The sequence below is a fragment of the Saimiri boliviensis genome, chromosome 19 (genome assembly GCF_048565385.1).
Source record: "Saimiri boliviensis isolate mSaiBol1 chromosome 19, mSaiBol1.pri, whole genome shotgun sequence".
Taxonomy (NCBI): Eukaryota; Metazoa; Chordata; class Mammalia; order Primates; family Cebidae; genus Saimiri; species Saimiri boliviensis.
Window position 1 is genome coordinate 19,547,061 of NC_133467.1, and position 22,217 is coordinate 19,569,277.

Genomic DNA, 22,217 nt, shown 5'->3' on the forward strand with positions numbered 1-22,217 from the left:
TGAAAATATAATAAAAATAATAATAAATATGTATTTACTCTGGTCCAGTATTAGATAATTTATTCTTGAAAACTATAGTCTAAATAGGAGCTCTTATTATTCTAATTTATAAATGAGAAAACCAAAGCATTAAAAAGTTAGATAACGGCTGGGTGCAGTGGCTCATGCCTGTAATCTCAGCATTTTGGGAGGCCGAGTCAGGCGGATCATGAGGTCAGGAGATCGAGACCATCCTGGTCAACATGGTGAAACCCTGTTTCTACTAAAAATACAAAAATTAACTGGGTGTGGTGGTGCATGCCTGTAATCCCAGCTACTTGGGAGGCTTAGGCAGGAGAATCACTTGAACCAGGGAGTCGGAGGTTGCATTGAGCTGAGATGGTGCCACTGCACTCCAGCCTGGAGACAGAGCAAAACTCCACCTCAAAACAAAACAAAACAAACAAACTAACTAAAAAGTTAAATAACTTGCCGGGGTCACATCAAAGACTAAAAAGTGATTTGAACCTAGGCAGTCTTTCTCTAGTGCCTAGACTCTCAACACTACACAAATCTGTTTTTCTGTAACAATTCTGACCTCCTAAAAAATTAGAAGACAAATTAATCATAGCCTACTATTACATTACAAAATGAGGTTGTAAACATGAAAGATTACACATACATACCTATGTGGCATTATGGAACCTATAGCTCCAGATCACTTGGCATTTAAACAAAATTATCTCTAAGTTGTGCCCAAAACTTACATATTTCAGAGGTGAAATTCTATAATGGTTTTCATACATTTGACATTTGACCATCTTTTTCCCAGGGAATTCAAAGTAGTTTTTTGATAAATAACATATCAATTTTATAGTGCAGAGTAAAATAGCATTATAAGTTCTCCATGGGTTAAAAAAAACTAAGTCATAGAAAAATTAAATGTCAGGATGTAGTTCAAAGAGTACATAGCAGCACTGAAAGAGAATACAAATGTCCCTAGATTAGTGGTATGTCTATAGAGCTATACTTCAAAGTTTAAGTTCAATTCAGTAGCCTTAGAAGAGATTTATGAAGAAACCAAAAAAGAGAAAAATTACTCCTAGGTTGAAAAGCAGGAGAAAGCTTAAAAGGGATTAGGCATTTGATCTGGACTTTAGAAACAGTTTAAATGAAGAGAAGCAAAGGTAGAGAAGTGTGCATTCCAAACGGAAGTACCAGCATAAGCAAAGAAATGGTTTTCTCAAAGCATGGTTCAGACATTGCTGTACCACAACATACATGACGAGAGAACTGAGGTCTAAGACTGGAAAGGCAGGTTCAGGGCAGATTGTAGAGGGCATTTTAAGGCAAGCTAAGGACTTCAGAGTTTGCTTCTAAAGAAAATAAGGAAATTACATAACAATGTGAGCTTCAAGGAGATTCCTCTGGCAGCATTTTTAAAGACTGACTAAGGAAGAGAGTAACTAACTGGGTGAATCCTTATTAAACAATACTCTTGCATAGGGTATGTGAAGCCACTAGATACTCATGGAAGATCTTTCTTAAAAGTCAGTTTCACCGGGCGCGGTGGCTCAAGCCTGTAATCCCAGCACTTTGGGAGGCCGAGGCGGGTGGATCACGAGGTCGAGAGATCGAGACCAACCTGGTCAACATGGTGAAACCCCGTCTCTACTAAAAGTGCAAAAAATTAGCTGGGCATGGTGGCACGTGCCTGTAATCCCAGCTACTCAGGAGGCTCAGGCAGGAGAATTGCCTGAGCCCAGGAGGCGGAGGTTGCGGTGAGCCGAGATCGCGCCATTGCACTCCAGCCTGGGTAACAAGGGCGAAACTCCGTCTCAAAAAAAAAGTCAGTTTCACGGGAAGATTTTAGAGTTGAAAAAAATTATAACTTTTTTGTGTTCTTTAAAGGATCCTGACACATGCATTAGAATCATACCTCTCCTCAATGACCACAAACAATGCAGAATAATATGGAAAATTCACGTGATGGCAGATCATTAGTGTTGTGCTCTAGCACCACTCTACACCTCCCTCCATAGTAACTAGCTTCCTCTCCTTTGCTGGCTATTGAGAGTTCTAAGGTGGATATGTCTGTGAAGTACTGTGTATGGTTGTAGTAATGTAACTAGGAATGTCTAAAATATGGCAATTACAGAAAAAGAAAGAGAAAAGGGGAATGGATGGGATAGCTGTTATGGGTAAGGCAAGGCAGTCAGTCTTTCCTCATCCTTCTGCCAAGACTTGATAAAATACCCATCCTATAAGCTCTCATAGAATACTATACACTGCTAGCTCAGCTCTTATCATATTATATCATAACATCCTGGTTTCCTGTTTATGTATAACTCACCTCAACTCATAGCATCTCAAGGACCACCTTGGTTATGGTTGTATTCCAAGTATGTAACACAGTTTTTGGCATATAGACAATACTCAGTGAATCTATCTATTATGATTCTAGCAGCAAATACATGAAATGACATCATAATTTTTGTATTTCTCATTGAGAGAAAGAACTAATCTGTCCATTCTACTTAAGAATCCCATTCTTTGATCAAGGACTTAATTAGATTAAAAGTGAGAATGCGCTCAGAGCCACGGTGACAAGTGCTGTGGGAAGAATAGGAGACACCCCAACCTTCAAAATTTCAAAAGAAAGCTTAGCAGTCAGTAGCCTCTGGGTTGTCCTTCTGGTGCCTCTAACCACCTGGGCGAACACTACTGAGTTCAGTTGCATGCATACACGAATGCTGTATACAAAGCAGTAGCATATGCATGAAGATTGGGAGAGTTACCTTGTATAAAGTAATGGAGGGACACCAAAGGCATCCCCTGCTGTGCTGATGAGACTGGCTCTGGATTCAGTGGGCTGAAGAGTTAATGTTGTTTCATTTGAATGTGAAGATAAATTTCTCATGTATATATTTATGTTTAAAGTATTTAGTCTAGAGGTACTGGAATGGTAAACTACATATAAATGTAATATATCAGTATCTCCAGATAAGACTATAATATTCAAAATTCCTCCTTAGGGTCACATTAATTATATAACACAGTTTCATTTTCAATAAAATCTTTACCAAAACATATAAATACAGATCAAAAACTGTATCTTAATAATAAGGGTCATAAATATTTAAAACAGGAATTTTTCTAAGCAGGAATTTTTACATCTAATTACATAATAAACGTATAATTTGATTAAGATTATAAGTAAGATCTGGATAAAATGTGACTTTTCAAGTTAAATTTAATCATGATGGATTTAGAAAATGAGCTACCTTTTAAGGAATAATCTTGCTTCTTCCCTTCCTTCCCTACTTATTTCCTTTCTCGAATCATTAAAAACAAAATAAAAACAAAAAACTTACCAAGCAGCTACTTTCTGCCTGTGAGGCATAAAAGGCAGACCAGATCCAACCTTCTTAAAGCTCAAACCTACCCTATGTGTTATGGTTTGGATATGGTTGGTCTGTCCCCACCAAATCTCAGGTTGAAATTTAATCTCCAGAGTGGTGGTAGTAGGAGGTAGGGCCTGTGGAAAGTGGATCCCTAGTGAACAGATCTGTGCCCTCATTGTGGTAGTGAGCTTCCACTCTGGAGAGACTGATTTTGTTCTCACAAGAATGGATTAGTTCCCCCGAGAGTGGGTTGCTATAAAGGCAAGACGCCCCTTGGGTTTGGTCCTTCTTCATAAATGCTTGCTTTCCCTTTGACTTTCTCCACCACGTTTTGATGCAGCACAAAAGCCCTCACTAGAGGCCAATCTGATGCTGGTGTCAGGCTGCTTGTACAGCCTGTAGAACTGTGAACTAAATAAATCTGTTTTCTTTGTAAATTACCAAGCCCCAGGCATTGCTTTAAGGCAACACAAAATGGACTAAGACATTGTGTAATGTTGTTTATAATGAAGGTAGAGCAAATAACCAAAGTTACAAGTAATCTGTAAAAATAAACAAACACTATGCATGAGTGGTCCATTAAGTCCGACTAGCCTTTATTAAGAATGCTATTTTTAGAAGTTTACTGCCTCAGATACTTAAAGGAGGCTACTCGAACTATTTCTTTGCCAGGACGCAGTTATTAAAATGACAGAAGAACAAAAGCCAAAATGTTTTCTTTGTATGTCATTGTAAAAATTCAGCACGTAGTACTTTAAAAAGTAAAAATGATTGTATACTTCATGGTAGAACATTAAAAATGATATCCAGAAGTAGTACTCAGCAATAGAAAAATGTTAAATACACAACAGCCTTATAATTTAAAAAATCATTCAATCATTATGTCATAGAAAATATTTGGAGGCATGAAAACATGTTCACAAGGATTTGTTGAACGAAATTAAAATATAGGTTACAGGCAGAATATAGCATATACAAAATATACATGATTGATTAGAGGGAATAATAACCCTACTTCCTCATGAAGAATCAAGAACCTTTACTGTGACTTAGGAAAAATAAACAGAAATTTCTCTTTCCTCTGTGGAAACCTGTGGCTGGTCAACTCTATTTTGCATATTTTCATCTGAACAATCAACATTTTATTTTTAAAGTGTTTATTATAGGCAGGAGAATGAAATCTGTTCATTTCCTCTACCCACAGCTCCTCCTAGAAATGAGAAAATAAACCCAATGTTTGTATACTTTCTCCAATATCTGAATTCTGACTATCTAAATTTTATTAGCCATTTCCTAATAAAAATAGAGTTGCCAACTTTCCACCTTTTAATTCCCCTTTCCCTTTTTTAAGTTGCCAGTGTTCTGTAAATGGAAATCTTTTCTTAAAATAGAGGTCAGTAAAATGCTGTTTGCCTTCCTGCTCAATATGAAAGCTTAATGTCCAATGGCACATTAATAATAGACTATTAAAACTGCTTGGTGTACACACAGACACACTGAAATACTCCAAACTTCCATTGAGAAATACGGAGTCCAGGGCTGGGTGTGGAGGCTCACACCTGTAATCCCAGCACTTTCGGAGGCCGAGGTGGGAACATCACCTGAGGTCAGAAGTTCAAGACCAGACTGACCAACATGGAGAAACTCTGTCTCTACTAAAAATACAAAATTAGCCAGGCATGGTGGTATGGACCTGTAATCTGCCTCCCTACTTATGAAGCTGAGGCAAGAGAAACACTTAAACCCTGGAGGCAGAAGTTGCAGTGAGCCAAGACTGCGCCATTGTAATCCAGCCTGGGAAAAAAAGGTGAAACTCGTCTTAAAATAAAAAGAAAAAAAAAAGAAAAAAGAAATACAGAGTCCAGAAAATTGCAGAATCAGATAAAGAAAATTCCATAAAGGAAGAAAAAAATCTAAATTTTCTTTCAGGTATAGGAGGAGCAAGAATTGGGATGATGGTATATAGCATTTATTAAGTACCTCTTCTGAGATTACTGTAGAGGACTGGGAAAATACAAAACGGACTTGATATTCCCAAGACCTTTTACTAATATCCACGAGTGGGAAATAGGAGTGTTCCTTAGGAAAACAGGTTCTTAGTAGCAGTGGGATAAGGGTTACAGGCTCCACTAAGTTTTCCAGTAAAACTTTTGCACCCTGAGAGAAAGGCATGTTCCTTTTTTTTACCCAGCATAGGTTAAAGGAGGGTAATCATTAGTACTGATATAGCTCTATGTTTCTCAAATTCTGTTAAGCTACTTTGCATTTGGTTCAACCTCATAATATGAACTGTCATAGCAACTCATTCAACTGCCACCCACTTATAAGTTTATAGTCTATTTTTAATTGAAACTTCATCTAAGTCAGAAAAATTAGCAAAATACAAAAGCTCAACTAAAAAGACGTTTATGAAATTATCTTTATAGTTTGGTGTGTGGGAGACAGAAAAGGCAACTGACTATGAAAGAAACCTATAAATGAGATTGCTGACCTTATGAGTCAAAGAACCAACTTCAGATGTAGAAGAAAAAATGTCAGAATCTATTTATGCTCTACAACTTTAAAAATCCTTTTGAGTTTACATCAGTTTTCACCCTATTCTTTTCCCAAAGAAAACTGTTTAAAATGTAAAATAAATATCTAATATCTAAATGTGTCCTTTTCTCTATTAAAAGGAAAAAATTAACTATTTAAAAGGTCTAAACTAAAGTAAAATCGTATTTGCCAATAATGCAGTTATTCTACCTTCTGCTGAAAATAATTAACAATATTTCTCTTCCTAATGTTAGAAAATTTCCTCAAAGTGACTATGAAAAATTTTTATTTTAACACAATACACAAAATATGATTTCCAAAAGATTTTTTCCAAAGTCGTTTTTTTCCCTTCTAATCAGTGACTTAGGCTACTATCTAAAAGCAGTTATCAGCCTGATCTAAAAATTACTATGTATCTGTTAACCCTATTATTGCTTGTTTTCATAAAAATCCATTTTTAAAAGGAAAAAAGCATAATTCTTCCCACATAAAAGAAGCATGCTTATTTTTCTTTTTCTTTAATTCATTCATTCTAAGTTATCCTGGAAATGGGTCAAAATTTCATCGAAAGCACATTTCTCTTCTTTTCTCCCTCTCCCAACCCTCCCTTCTTTTTCACTTTTTTTTCCATTTTTTTTCACACACACAAACACACATATACACAGTTGCAGAAAGTTAAAATTGTTTTTACTTTGGACTGTTTTACTTTCAAACTGTGCTTTGGGATAAAAGTGATACATACACTTAAAAAAAGCCATACATTAAATTTCCAGAGGTTTTTTTTTTTTTTCCCTGACACAGAAATTTGAATAAATGTTCCAAGTTCAGACCTTATCGATAATTAAAACACCAATCAAAAGATATTTGCAAAGAGGAAAGAAATGTCATGGTTAAAATCTGGGGTGAAATAAGGACAAGATTTCCTACAGAAAACACAAATCTACATTAATTCAGCAATGATGAATTCCAATAACACGATGTTATCACATTTATTTAACAAATCTTCACCAAGAGCCTAGTATGTGCAGGCACTGTTCTATAACAGAATAAAACTGCAGAAAAAAATTTCAAGCTCAAACCTTTTTGATTCTTATAAAATTATACATATTTAACTTAATTTTTAAATATGCTCAATTTTTCTATAAACTTACGGGAAATTTTGAGTTTTCTATTTTAATGAAAAACTAAGAATCAGTTCTGAAGGCTGACAGCCTGTTGTCAGTACATTTTTCATAACTACAATTAATACATATTTTCCTTTGGAATTCTTAATCTTTTAGGAACTGAATGTTTTATAAAACTAATTATTTTCCTGAAACTATAAAAGCATGACTTTCAAGAAGGAAAAAGATTGAAGAAATTGGGAAATTGGCTGTAAATCTGTAAATATAGAGGATCCAAGATGTCTACACTGAACTGAACACTTCAGTTCTTTCAAAAGTATACTGAACACCTAGCAGGTAAAAAGTGCAGTTTCTAGGATCTTCTCTTAATAGTAACTACCCAGGCTGAAAATAGACTTCCCCTGGCAAATCATTCACCAACTAATTGGGCGTCTTTGCTTGCTGGTATTATGTAGTTTGTGCAGTTTATGCCACCAGCAATCATTGCTGATTGAGTACCTACAATATGCAGACCATGCAGTTCTCAGAGATCCTCACAGTCTAGACCTTGCAGAGCTTCAGGCCTGTTAGACCATCATGAAATTCTGAGATATGAAGAGGTTTTCATTAAGAAAATGATTGAGTAGGTTCTTGAAAAATCTAGAAATCTGTATTAAATGAGGCTGTCATGGAAATTTTGCTTGATTTTATTTAATTTTGATGTGTGTGGAATGGAGAAAAGAGGTGACAAACATCACATCTCATGAGAACACAAATATTAATTCAGAAATTTCAAGATACTCTAGTCACTGCCTCTACCTTTTGAATCTGAATGCTTACAGAACTTTATTAAGAGTCCCTAAAGCTTTATCTATTAAAGCACAAATACCATTATCCTAAACTTATCCCTTTTCATTGCTCCAAAATAATACCTCAGGCAGTGGTAGAAAGACTCACCCATATGGATACCATAATGACAAAGCAAAAGACTTATTGTATTCAAAAAAAGAAAATGTAGCCAGGCACAGAGTCTCATGCCTGTAATCCCAACACTTTGGGAAGTCAAAGTGGGCGGATTACTTGAGGTCTGGAGTTTGAGACCAGGCTGGCCAACATAATGAAACTCTGTTTCTACTAATATTATAAAAAATTATCTGGGTGTGGTGGGTCATGCCTGTAGTCCCAGCTACTTGGGAGGCTGAGACGGGAGAATCCCTTGAACTCGGGAGGGTGGAGGTTGCAGTGAGCCAAGATGGTGCCACTACATTCCAAGGTCACCAAAAACAATAACAAAAACCGTTGCATAAAATTAATCCAAAACAATTATATTTCTATTAAGAAGGAGTACTTAGGAGAATATAAATCCTTTAACCATGTGCCTTATAATGCAATATATCAAAATTAAAAGAAGAACACATTTTATCTTCAAAAATCAATTTGTCTTAGTGGACTGAGAGAAAAGAAAATAAAGATATAACATGGAACACATCCTGAAAGCAGAGAGTAATCTAAAAACCGCCATTCACCTTTCTGGCCAATTTGATCAAATCAAGGTAGTCAACAGGAAGTTATTTCCTCAAATATCCATGACCTATATTTGAATTAACTGCTTTATGTATGCTAATTATAGGTAACTATGTATTTCCCTAAGTTTCTATCTATGAAATCATATTGAAGTTTTTTAAAAAAAAAACTTGACTACTAGGAAAATTGTCACACTGTTTAGCAGATCCAAATACCATTCACCTTTCACAAATCTTTGCATGAGAAACTGGTCTGTCACTTAAAAATAAATTTGTTGCATGAGGCTTTCATTTGAGATGATAAAAATGTTCTGGAGCTAGACGGTAATTGTTTATATATTCTACATACTTTCCACGATTAGAAATATATTTATAAAGAAACTCAGTTGTTGAGAATAGAATAATCAATTCAGTTGCAAGAAATATATTTCATTGATCAATATAATATGTATAGAGTATCTGCTAAGAGTCAGGTATGAAACTAAAAAAAAAAAAAACCACTACCACTTGCTTTCAAATCTGAAGAGCAAATATACTTAGATATTAGATTTCATTCTTTATCTTGTAATTACAGAATACAATTTGGGGTCCTAGTAATTAATGATACTGCAAAAGGCTAAATATTATTCACCAATCACCTGAGCACAACCAGCAGCTGTTTGAAAAACCAAAAACAAACCAAAAAAGTACCTGTTTATAGCAAATGATTTATTTTTTGGTAAATAAAATACATAAGGCAACATAGAAGTCCTCCCAGTGGGAAAAGATACAATGGTGATGTGGCGATAATTTTAGTAACAGCTGTTAGTATTGATCAAATGTTCACCATGAACTAGATGCTGTTCTTTATACTTCACATGTCATAATCCACACAACGACCCTATGAGATAGAAGATGTTATTCTCATTTTTTTTTCTATTCTCATTTTGCAGATAAGAAAAATGAGACCTAGTACAGTTAAGTAATTTGTCTAAACTTAAAGAGCTAGAAAGAGCCAGAACTATGCCAGAAACCCAGGAAATCTTAAATCCAAGACCTCAGACTATGAAACTACTACAAGAAAACACTGGGGTAATTCTCAAGAACATTGGTGTGGGCAAAATTTTCTTGAGTAATACACCAACAAACACAGGCAATCGAAGCAAAAATGGACAAATGGGATCACGTCAAGTTACAAAGTGTCTGCACAGTAAAGCAAACAATCAACAAAGCAAAGAGAAAACCCATAGAATGGGAGAAAATATTTGCAAACTACCCACCTGAGTTTAATAACACTAATATATAAGGAGCTCAAACAACTCTATAGGAAAAAATCTAATAATCCAGTCAAAACATGGGCAAAATATCCGAATAGACATTTCTCGAAAGAAGACATACCAGTGGTAACCGGCATATGAAAAGGTGTTCAATATCATTATTTATCAGAGAAATGCAAATCAAAACTGCAATAAGATATCATTTCACCATAGTTAAAATGGCTTATATCCAAAAGTCACGCAGTAACAAATAAATACTAGCATGGACGTGAAGAAAAGAGAGCCTTCCTACACTGTTGCCGGGAACATAAATTAGTATAATCACTATGGAGGAAACTTTGGAGGTTCCTCAAAAAAAAAAAAAAGAAAAACTGAGCTGCCATATGATCTAGCAACCCCACTGCTGGGTATACACCCTAAAAAAAGGAAATCAGTTACTTCGAAGACCTATCTACACTTGCATGTTTGTTGCAGCACTTTTCACAATAGCCAAGATTTGGAATAAACTTAAGTGTCCATCAACAAATGAATGGATAAAGAAAACTGGTACATACCCACAATGGAGTACTATTCAGCCATAAAGAGAATGAGACACTGTCATTTGCAACAACATGGATGGAACTGGAGATCATTATGTTAAATGGAATAAGCCAGGTACAGAAAGACAGATGTTGCATGTTTTCACTTATTTGTGGGATCTAAAAGTCAAAATAATTGAGCTCACTGACAGAGAGAGTAGGATAGTTACCAAAGGCAGAGATGGGTATGGGGTGGGTTGGGGGAAGGTGGGGATGGTTAATGGGTACAAAAAACAAAACAAACAAAAAAACAGAACAAATGAATAAGACCTAGTAATTGATAGAACAACAGGGTGACTAGAGTCAATAATAATTTAATTATACATTTTAAAACAATTAAAATAGTATAAATGGATTGTAACACAAAGAATAAATGCTTGAGGGGACGCATATCACATTCTCCATTATGTAATTATTACACATTGCATGCCTGTATCAACACATCTCATGTATTCCATAAATATATATGTCTACTATGTACCCACAAAAACTAAAAAATTTAAAAAAAAAAACAAAATCCAGGAAGTCTGGCTTCAGAACTTGAACTTGTCACTACTATTATATTTGCTGCAACACAAAAAGCCATACCGAAGGCAGAGGACTATGGCTTTACAAATTGTGATCCAAACAAATTTAGTTTTCAATCGTGTAAGTTTACATATAATTTCAAGTACAGTAAGGTTTACCATCTAATCATATTACATTTTATAGTAGTACTTAACCAACAAGGCTAATAGTTACTAGTCAACAGATAGTTGAAAGCTATCTTAAAGTGATGTATGAAGGTTGTCTTGAAAACGTGACAATACAGTTTGATTAATATCCTAAAGAGGAATGAACTGGTAAGCGGCAGACAAAAGAACACAGCTACACTTTAGAATTGAAACCAGTGGGTCTCAAAGTGTGGTTCCCTTTCAACAAGATCACCCATGAGGGTCTAGATCTTTTTTTTTTTTTTTTTTGAGGGTCTAGATCTTGATTGAAAATCTGCATGTGATATTTCAGGCATGACCATAGGCAATTAAAATGGCTTTACCTGGCAGGCCTTATGGGGAAAGCTGTCTTCCCCATACCAGACTTGGTGCACAGCAAATGCAACGTAGTCCCGGGAAGGAGTTGTAGTCAAGGACTCAGGCTCCCTACTCAGTCGTGCTCTTTTACATTCCTAGCCTGGGTACCTTTATTCCTATGTCTCTTTTTCTGAGACCTTGGGCAGAGGTCTTCATCAGGCTCCTCTAATGAGACTTCCTAGGATCAGGGGTGGAGGAATTGGAGGACCTTAAGTACATTTTCCCCAATATTCAGTACTTTTCCACTCCTCCATCTTCCCTCCTCTACCCCACTCCCCAGCCTCCCTCAACAATGAGACAAACCTTTCACATCTGTGCTGATTGATCATCAACAGGTATGCCCCTCCTTAGGAAAAAAATGAACAGGGAGAATCAGAGCTCCCTCCAGTTTTGTCCTCTTGCTTATACCATAGCAGTACCTGACTAAAGGCTTAAATCTTTATTTTTGGCTTTCTGCTTCAATACGCTACTCAGACACTTGGCAGCTGGCACGTCGATCTGGACCAGCTCAGCTGAGCTCCTGACAAGCATCATCAGGGAACTCGTAAAAAACACAGACGCTCAGGCCCTATCCCAGCTGTACTGAATAAGAAAGTCTGAGGCTGTGGCCCAGTACGCTATGCTTGAACAAGCTCTCCAGGTGATTCTGATCAAAACTAAACTTTGAGAACACTGCTTTAGAGAAATCCTCCCTTCTCTTCCAGGTAAATACATGATTTCTAGTTATTTCCTCAGGTTAGGAAATAACCTGAAGAAAAAACCAGAAAGACCAAATTCACAGCTCAGAAACTTCTGAAAGAAATAATCAGAGACACGGCTGCATAGTATTCCACGGTGCATATGTGCTACGTTTTCTTTATCTAGTCTCACTAATGGGCATTTGGGTTGGTTCCAAGTCTTTCCTATTGTGAACAGTGCTGCAATAAACATACGCATGCATGTGTCTTTATAGAATTATTTCTAATCATTTGGGTAAATACCCAGTAATGGGAGTGCTGGGTCAAATGGTATTTTTGGTTCTAGATCCTTTAGGAATCACCATACTGTCTTCCATAGTAGTTGAACTAATTTACACTCTCACCAACAGTGTAAAAGTGTTCCTATTTCTCCACCTCCTCTCCAGCATCTGATGTTTCTTGACTTTTTAATGATTGCCATGCTAACTGGCATGAGGTGGTATCTCAAGGTGGTTTTGATTTGAATTTCTCCAATGACCAGTGATGAAGAGCTTTTTTTCACGTTTGTTGGCTGCATAAATGTCTTCTTTTGAGAAGTGTCTGTTCATATCCTTTGTTCACTTTTTGATGAGCTTGTTTTTTTCTTGTAAATTTGTTTAAGTTACTTATAGATTCTGGATATTAGCACTTTATCAGATGGATAAATTGCAAACATTTTCTCCCATTCTGTAGGTTGCCTGTTCACCCTAATGATAGTTTCTTTTGCTGTGCAGAAGCTCTTCAGTTTCATGTTCTTTGCAGGGACATGGATAAAACTGGAAACCATCATTCTCAGCAAACTCACATAGGAACAGAAAACCAAACACTCCATGTTCTCACTCATAAGTGGGAGATGAACAATGAGAATACAGAGACACAGGGAGAGGAACACCACACAGCAGGGCCTGTCGGGGGTTGGGGGGCCAGGGGAGGGATAGCATTAAGAAAAACACCTAATGTAGATGATGGGTTGATGGGTGCAGCAAACCACCATGGCACAGGTATACCTATGTAACAAATCTGCACGTTCTGCACATGTATCCCAGAACTTTATAATACAAAAAATAGAAATAATCTGAGACACATTTCTGCTCCATTTCTGTTATTTTCCTAAAAGGTTTGCTTTAAAGATCCTTATTTTTATTCCTTTAGGAAATAAGATAAATCCTTTATTTTTTATTTTACTCAGTTCGGTTTTGACAGGTAACATTTCAAAAGAGAAAATTTTACAGCTATGCCTAAAAGATGCATGCAAATTGTCTTAAATGCAACAAATCAAGAAACTAATATTTAAAATTATAGTGTCAAATTAATCAGTGGCATTCAAAAACTTGTATTTTTTCCCCAAAACAAAGAGATATAAGCCATTCCACTTTTGACCATGGTGTGAGCATAACCTCAATGAATCAGATCACGCTGTATACACTATCTAACCCTTAGTCACCTTCTCGGTGATAACACCAGATATCATTCAAGTCCCCTGCTTGAATGATAACACCTTCTGGGTTATCATTCAACTATCATCAGATTGACTGTCATCAGATCAACTATTACAGTATCACAGTTCTGTGTTCAAGTAATCCTTGTTTTCCCTAATAATTGCCCCAAAGCACAAAATTCTACTAACAAACCAAATTCAACAGCATACCAGACAATATTTGCAAACTATTCATCCAACAAGGGACTAATATCTAGAATATGCAAGAAACTGAATCGACAATAGAAAAACAAATAATCCCATTAAAACATGGGCAAAGGACATGAATAGACAATTCTCAAAAGAAGAGATACAAATGACCAATGGGTATATGAAAAAAAAGTTCAACATCACTAATCAACAGGGAAATGAAAATCAAATAATATATAAACTCCATGATCAAGTGGAGTTTATACCAGGGATCCAAACATTATTTAACATATGCAAATCAATCCGTGTGAAACATCATATCAACAGCATGATAGACAAAAACCACATGATCATTTCAACTGATGCAGAAAAAAACATGACAAAATTCAACATCCCTTCATGACAAAAACTGACAAGAAACTAGGCATAGAAGGAATATACCTTTAAATAATAAAGACCATACATGAAAAACCCATAGCTAACATCATACGGAATGAAAAAAGTTGAAAGCCTTTCCTTTACAAAATGAAACAAGCTAAGAATGCTGTTTTACCACTCCTATTCAACATAGTATTGGAAGTCCCAGCTACAGCAATCAGTCAAGAGATAAATAAAAGGCATACAAATTGAAAGTAAGGAAGTCAAATTGTCCCTCTCTGCAGATGACATAATCCTGTATTTAGAAAAACTAAGAGTCCACCAAAAAATCACTTAGAGTTGATAAGCAAATTCAATAAAGTTTCAGGATACAAAATCAACAAACAAAAATATGAAGCATTTCTAGATACCGATAATGAAGTAGCTAAAAAAGAATCAAGGCAATCCAATTTACAATAGCTAAAAAGTAAAATAAAATACTTAGGAATATATTTGACTAAGGAGGTGAAAAATCTCTACAAAAAAAAAAAGCTATAAAACATTGATGGAAAATATTGAAAAGGGTATAAACAAATGGAAAGACAACCTATGCTCATGGATTAGAAGAATTAGCATTCTTTTTTGTTTTGTTTTGTTTTTTTGTTTTTGTTTTTTGAGACGGAGTTTCGCTCTTGTTACCCAAGCTGGAGGGCAATGGCGTAATCTCGGCTCGCCACAACCTCCGCCTCCTGGGTTCAGGCGATTCTCCTGCCTCAGCCTCCTGAGTAGCTGGGATTACAGGCATGCACCACCATGCCCAGCTGAGTTTTTGTATTATTATTATTTTTTTTTAGTAGAGATGAGGTTTCACCATGTTGACCAGGATGGTCTCGATCTCTTGACCTCATGATCCACCCGCCTCGGCCTCTCAAAGTGCTGGGATTACAGGCGTGAGCCACCACGCCCGGCCAAGAATTAGTATTCTTAAAATGATCATACTGCCCAAAGCAATCTAAAATTTAATTCAATCCCTGTAAAAATACAATATCATTTTCACATAATTAGTAAAAACAATCCTAAATTTTGTATGGAACCAAAAAAGAGCCAGAATGGCCAAAGCAATCCTGAGCAAAAGAACAAAGCTGAAGGCAGCACACTACCTGACATCACGTTACATTATAGTAACAACAGACAAAAAGACCAATGGAACAAAACAGAAGAGAGAAATAAATCCACCTATTTACAACCAACTGATTTTTGACCAAGGCACCAAGAACAAATGCTGGGAAAAAGATACATTCTTCAATAAATAATGCTGGGAATATTGGATACCCATATGCCAAAGAATGAAACTGGATCATTATCTCTCATCACATACAAGAAACAATTCAAGATGGATTAAAGACTTAAAAGTAGGACTCAAAACTATGAAACTAATAGGAGACAACATAGGGAAATTATTTCAGAACATTGGTCTAAGCAAAGATTTTATAGCTGAGACCTTGGAAGTACAAAAACTAAAACAAAAATAAACAAAGGGGACTATATAAAACTAATAAGCTTCTGCATAGCAAAGGAAATAACACAGTGAAGAGACAACTTCTTGAATGGGAGAAAACATTTGCAAACTATTCATTCAACAAGGGATTAATATTCAGAATATTCAAGGAACTCAACTCAAGAATAAAAATAAATATCCCATTAAAAAGTAGGCAAATGACAAAAATAGACAATTCTAAAAAGAAGACATACAAATGATAAACAGGTATGTAAAAAAAAGTTCAACATCACTAATCATTAGGGAAATGCAAATCAAAACCACAAAGAGTTATCATCTTACCCCAGGTAGAATGGTTATTATTAAAAAGATGAAAGATAACAGACCAGACGCTGCCAAGGATCTGGAGAAAAGGAAACTCTTATATGCTGTTGGTGGGAATGTAAATCAGTACAACCACCATGGAAAACAGTATAGAGATTACTTTAAAACAACAACAACAATAGAACTACCATATGATCCAGCAATCCAACTGCTGGGTATCTGTCTAAAGGAAAAGAAATCAGTATATCAAAAATGTATGCGTATTTGCATGTTATCACAGAACTGTTCACAATAGAAAAGATATGGAATCAACGTAACTGTCCATTGACAGATGAATGAAAAAAGAAAATGTGGTAAATATATGCAATGAAATACTACTCAGCCATAAAAAAGAAGTAAATCTTGTCATTTGCTCCAATGTGATTGTAACAGGAGGTCATTATGGCATGTGAAATAACCCAGGTAGAGAAAGATAAATACCCTCCGCTCTCACTCAGATGTAAGAGCTACAAAACTTGATCTCACAGAAACTGAGAATAGAATGAGGTACCAGGGACAGGGAAGAGTGTGATGGTGGGAGGTGGAAATGAAGAGAGGTCAGTGAATGGGTACGAACCTACAGCTAGACAGAAGAAATAAGTTATAATACTAGATATTAGACTAGAGTGACTACAGTTAACAGTATATTGTATATTTCAAAACAGCTAGAAGAGGGAACTTAAAATGTTACCAACACATAGAAATAATAAATCATCAAGGTGATGATATCCTAAATATTGTGACTTGATCATTATATATTTTATGCATATAAAATACTTACATGTACCCTATAAATATAACATATTATGAATCAATAAAAGAAATATTTTTACTTTTGTTTCATTTCCTATCATCTCCCCAGATATTAATTTTAGTTTAGCTTCTTTGTATGTTTTTTTCCTCTTCCCTGCATAGTCTGTTATCCAAGCTGCTTTTTTGTTTTTGTTTTGATCCCTTAAAACAAAAGTCAAATGCTGTCTTCTAATGCCTAATGATATTTGGCTGTATGCTTATATTTAAGAATAGGGCACTGAAAAGCTAAGTGGAAGGCCAATTGAATAGATGGGGCTTGTTGTTGACAGTTGTGGTCATTGAAGGATGATGCGACTGAGCTAATCCTTGAGGAATTCCCAGGGAATTTGTAAGTCTTTCTTTCTTGGACTTCTTAAATTTGCCAGAGAAAACTCTTCTAGTCGCTTGCTTCAATTGTATATGCTGAGGGCTAACAGAAGACTGAAGTCTCAACACTCAACAGGCAAAAATTCCATGTACCATCTCTGATTCAATGTAGGATTCACCTGTTGATATAGTCTGGGTGTGTGGCCCAGCCCAAATCTCATATTGAAAAGTAATCTTCAGTGTTGGAGATGGGGCCTGGTGGGAGGTGATGGAATCATGGGAGCAGGTTTCTCATGAATGATTTAGCATCATCCTCTTCACATTTGGAAGGACATTAGGAAAGACATGAGCTATCTGCATATCTTTGTACCTAACCAGAAGTCGTTTTTGCTTTTTTGCTGTATTTTGAAAAGGAATGCAAAATTTTTGAAGCAAGAAATCTAATTCTAAATTTAGATTGTAGCTGTCCCTTTCAAAACCTAGTTTTCTATAAGCTTCTTCTATCAAAGCATATGCCATTGAAAAAAATTTACAATCAACTAATCATCTCATCTCACGAAAATTTCCGATCAACTAATCATTTTATCTAAATAAAATCACTAACCTCACATGACAGATTTTACCATTATTAAAAATGAACAAATGCTTTGCAATAATTTAGAATATTGCTGAATAATCTGCTAGATTCCAATACAGCCACTCAAAATATTTTTCTTTAATTACTATGACTGAATCAAATTAATTTCTTTAGCCTATAATTAAGGTTTTTCTTTTCTGTGGAATATAAATTGTATTAGCTACTATCATAACTCACTGCTACATTTGAGATTACATGAACCACCTGGGTTCTTCAAAAGGGTGTTTTAGTTATCAACTCATTATGTTCTTGAGACAAAAACACATTTTTTATTTTGAGACGAATTCCCACCTCCCAGGTTCAAGCAATTCTCCTGCCTCAGCCTCCCAAGTAGCTGGGACTACAGGGGTATGCCAGTGTGCCCAGCTAATTTTTTTATTTTTAGTAGAGACAGGGTTTCACCATGTTGGCCAGAATGGTCTCAATCTCTTGACCTTGTGATCTGCCTGCCTCGGCCTCCCAGAGTGCTGGTATTACAGAAGTGAACCACCATGCCTGGCAAAGACTAAAACATTTTTTAAATCAGATGCCTAGAGGATAAGAAAGCCTAGATTATTCACATGCCATTTTAATTTTGAACACAATGTTTATCTCAACATACTAATTGAATTTCTAAAATATTTACTGGAGTTTCAAACAATGAATTATTTAAAACAATAAAGAATCAAATGTGAAGTAGAGTTATTTTATGCTCTTTCTATAGCAGTCAAGAAATGATTAGTGAGAAAGTAAAAACAATTCAGTTTATACACTTGATGTTGTTAAACAATTCATTTTTATCATAAGCTTATTTTGATCCTAATAATTAAAATTCACTCTGCATCAGTTGCTATGGCAGCATGACTTCACTGAACAATAAATTCCTCAAGTACTGCTGTGAAGTCGCTACTGGCCTAAAGTCTTTATTTTGGGACTAGAGAGTTAAATATATAACTTTCCAGTTTCATAAATGTCTAATCAATACTTGGAAATGCTTTGCAAATCTATAGCAAGAGTTTTGTGCTCAGAGTCCTGAAGACAGAGACTTTTTATTTGGCTTTCATTTCCTATCTCTTTAATAAATGAAAACATTCTTGATAACAACGGTTTCAGCAGGGCTCACCTCAGGCAGATTGGCTACAACTATAAATAGTACAATCTGCCATCTGCTTTTCTATTCTTGTGCTGAATGCAGTGCTGGCATTGTGTTCACACTTCACTGGTGCCAGGCCTGATGCTGTATAGCCAGCAGCAACAGAAAATAATAGTGCAAGACAGAGATAATGAAGTGAAGAACAGAAATGGTACTACTATAATTAACTGCTGTTTTGATATTCACCACAATAAAGAATACGCAATGCAGCTGAGAGACTAAAGCCACATTTTGCCTTAGCCTCATTAATGGGTTTGAAATCAAACTGTTGTTAAAGGCCAGTGATTTTTACATCACTGATAATTAATTAAAATGTAAAGAACCTACACACAGTTAGCAATGTATGTGTGTCATGTTAGCAAGAGACTCAATAGACATACCATGTATTCTTTACTGTAATGGCATTTAATGAGGCATCTGTTTTTAGAATCATAGATACTTTCCTGTTCTATTTTAGAAAGAGAAGTGTGATGATTAATACTCAGTGTAAACTTGATTGGATTGAAGGTTGCAAAGTATTGATACTGGGTTTGTCTGTGAGAGTGTTGCCAAAAGAGATTAACATTTGAGTTAGTGGGCTGGGGAAGGCAGATCCACCCTTAATCTGGTGGGCACAACTTAAGCAGCTGCCGATAAATACAAAGCAGGCAGAAAAACATAAAAAGGAGAGACAGGCCCAGCCTCCCAGCCTACATCTTTCTCCTGGGCTGGTTGCTTCCTGCCCCCAAACATCAGACTCCAAGTTCTTCTGTTTTTAGACTTGGACTGGCTCACCTTGCTCCTCAAGCTTGCAGACAGCCACAGCCAGTTGTGGGACCTTGTGATCATGTAAGTTAATAATTAATATTAACACACACACACACACACACACACACACACACACATATATATACACACACACAGGAATTTATACAAAAATACAAATAAAAAGTGTGTGTGTGTGTGTGTGTGTGTGTGTGTGTGTGTGTGTATCTATCTCCTATTAGTTCTGTCCCTCTAGGGAACCCTGACTAATACAATAAACTTTCTATAATACTTCCATAATCAGCGATGATAAAAAAGCTATCATGGACCATTCCCTATGCTCTTAGGTCTGAGACCTCAAGCAAATTTTAATTCCTACACAGCTCCCATCATTCCTCTTGGGATCTTTTAAATCCTCAGCTACAGTAAAACACAGACATTTTCTAGTCTTGCTGTTACATACATCTGACCAATTTTAAATAGAGAGTGGCTATCAAGGTAGTCATGTGTACATTAGAATTGAAGAAGGCTACTGCCATACTGCATATTCCTCTAACAGCAATCACTGAAGCCATTAGTTTATTTATACAACTAACAGCCAACTCCAGAAGGTACCATTCATCCCTGAAGGAAGTGCCATTCATACAGAATACAATGTGAATGGTATCTCCACAACATGGCTATACTAAAGTATATTTAATGCCCAAGAGGAGATGAATACAGAATACAATCTGCCCTCCAAACCACAGGTTCTGTATCTGCAAATTCAATCAACCAGTGATTTAAAATATTCAGGAAAAAAATAACAATAGAGTAATAAAAAATACAAATAAAAATACACTCTAATAACTATTTAAATAGCATCTACAATGTATTATGTATTATAAGCAATCTAGAGATTATTTAAAGTATACAGGAGGATATGTATAGTTTACATGCTAATACTACACCACTTAATATAAGAGACTTGAGCAACCTGGAGGTTGGTGTCTGGGGGGTGTCCTGAAACCAATCCCCCACAGATTCAGAGGGAGGCTGTATACAAATAGTTCAATCCTGTGACTGTCAACCCTGGTCACACATCAGAAACACCTGGGCAGTAATTTAAACATGATCTTGCCTGGACCTTGTCCCAGACAAGTTAAATCAGAATCTTAGTGGATCAGAATCTCAGGTCCTAGAATTGTTTTTTGGTTTTCGTTTTTTTAAGTGCATTTTTGTTTGCTTTTAACTTCCCCCAGGCGATTTTAATATACAACCTGGGTTGAAAACCACTGATCTAATGACAGCAATTCTGATCCAATTCTTTCAAGACAAAGACAAATGATTTAAACCTTCTGTATCCATTGACACCACAAAATATTTTATTTAAAACTCTTACCTAGCTTTAACATTAAAAAAAAAATTAGTAATATACTTAACTGCTAAACTCTAACAAACATATATAAAGAACAGTGTCAATGCAAATATAAAGAACTATGTCAATGCAAAATAACATCCAAAATAATGTCAACAGTGTAAAGGTATAAAATAAAAAGAAGGAACTTCAATGTGATACATTAAAGACAAACATTCCTCAGGAGTGGAACACATTGCTTCATGAAAGAAACTGATCAACTGAGTTGAATGGGGTACATCCGGAAAAAACTACTATAATCAAATAGCACTAATATTCAATAGCTATAGTTGATTTTTCACCTCCTAATAAGGAAGGGAGAAATTTAACAGGTACAGCTCTGACTTCTACAGTGCATTTCCACAGAATCTACTTCTATGGATACAAGCATTTTTTAAACTTCTCTTTCTAGAAGTTATATCAATACCCCCCTAGAACTGGAGGGATGTAATTTGTTGACTTCAGATCTATAATGTTTTATTACTGGTCTAGTCCCTTTCTAGAGAGACCTTCTAGCTCTCTTAAAGATGGAGGCTTTTAACAAAAAATTTTCAGAGATATAAAAATATTGCAAAAGATGTGTTTCTCTAAGATTATGTACTCAAAATGATTCAAACAAATCCTTTTAAATTTTTTCATAAAAACTTATGTAATACTTCCCATAAATGTATAACTTATCAATGTCATAAAAACATATTTAATAACACATGATTGTTACATTGCATCCACATATCTCATTAATGATAATAATCTTATACCTTAGTGAAATCTTATTCATGTCTGTATCTGAGCCTTTCCCCTTAGTGAAATTTTAGGGACTTTCTAACAAGTTTTTCTTTGGAATAATTCATTAGTTCCACCTTTTAAAAGAATTGTGTGCTAACAATTGAATACAGAACTATATTAACCTATGTTTTAAGTACCAATAATTTCTTTTTTCTTTTCTTTTTTATTTTTTGGGAAACGGAGTCTCGCTCTGTCACCAAGGCTGGAGTACAGTGATGTGATCTCAATTCACTGCAACCTCTGCCTCCCAGGCTCAAGCTATTCTCCCGCATCAGCCTTCCAACACCAATAATTTTTAAAAAATCACCGTTCAAATCCATGGGTTCAAGTCTCAGCTCTGCCACTTAACTAGGACTAGTTATTAAACCTTGGTAAGCCAGTCTCCTCATCTATA

At 35.7% G+C, this 22,217-nt stretch overlaps 2 protein-coding genes across 10 annotated transcripts in view; both read right to left on the reverse strand.

Moving 5' to 3' along the window:
* Nucleotides 1-22,217, reverse strand: part of RABGAP1L (RAB GTPase activating protein 1 like) — a 709,048-nt gene that overhangs the window by 382,921 nt on the left and 303,910 nt on the right. The window lies entirely within an intron of this gene.
* The window catches only part of GPR52 (G protein-coupled receptor 52), a 131,442-nt gene that overhangs the window by 24,534 nt on the left and 84,691 nt on the right, over nt 1-22,217 (reverse strand). The window contains exon 1 of the mRNA XM_074390023.1: nt 1-22,217. This exon is cut by the window's left edge and continues 24,534 nt beyond it; it is cut by the window's right edge and continues 84,691 nt beyond it. The gene's annotated coding sequence lies outside the window, so the exon portion shown is untranslated.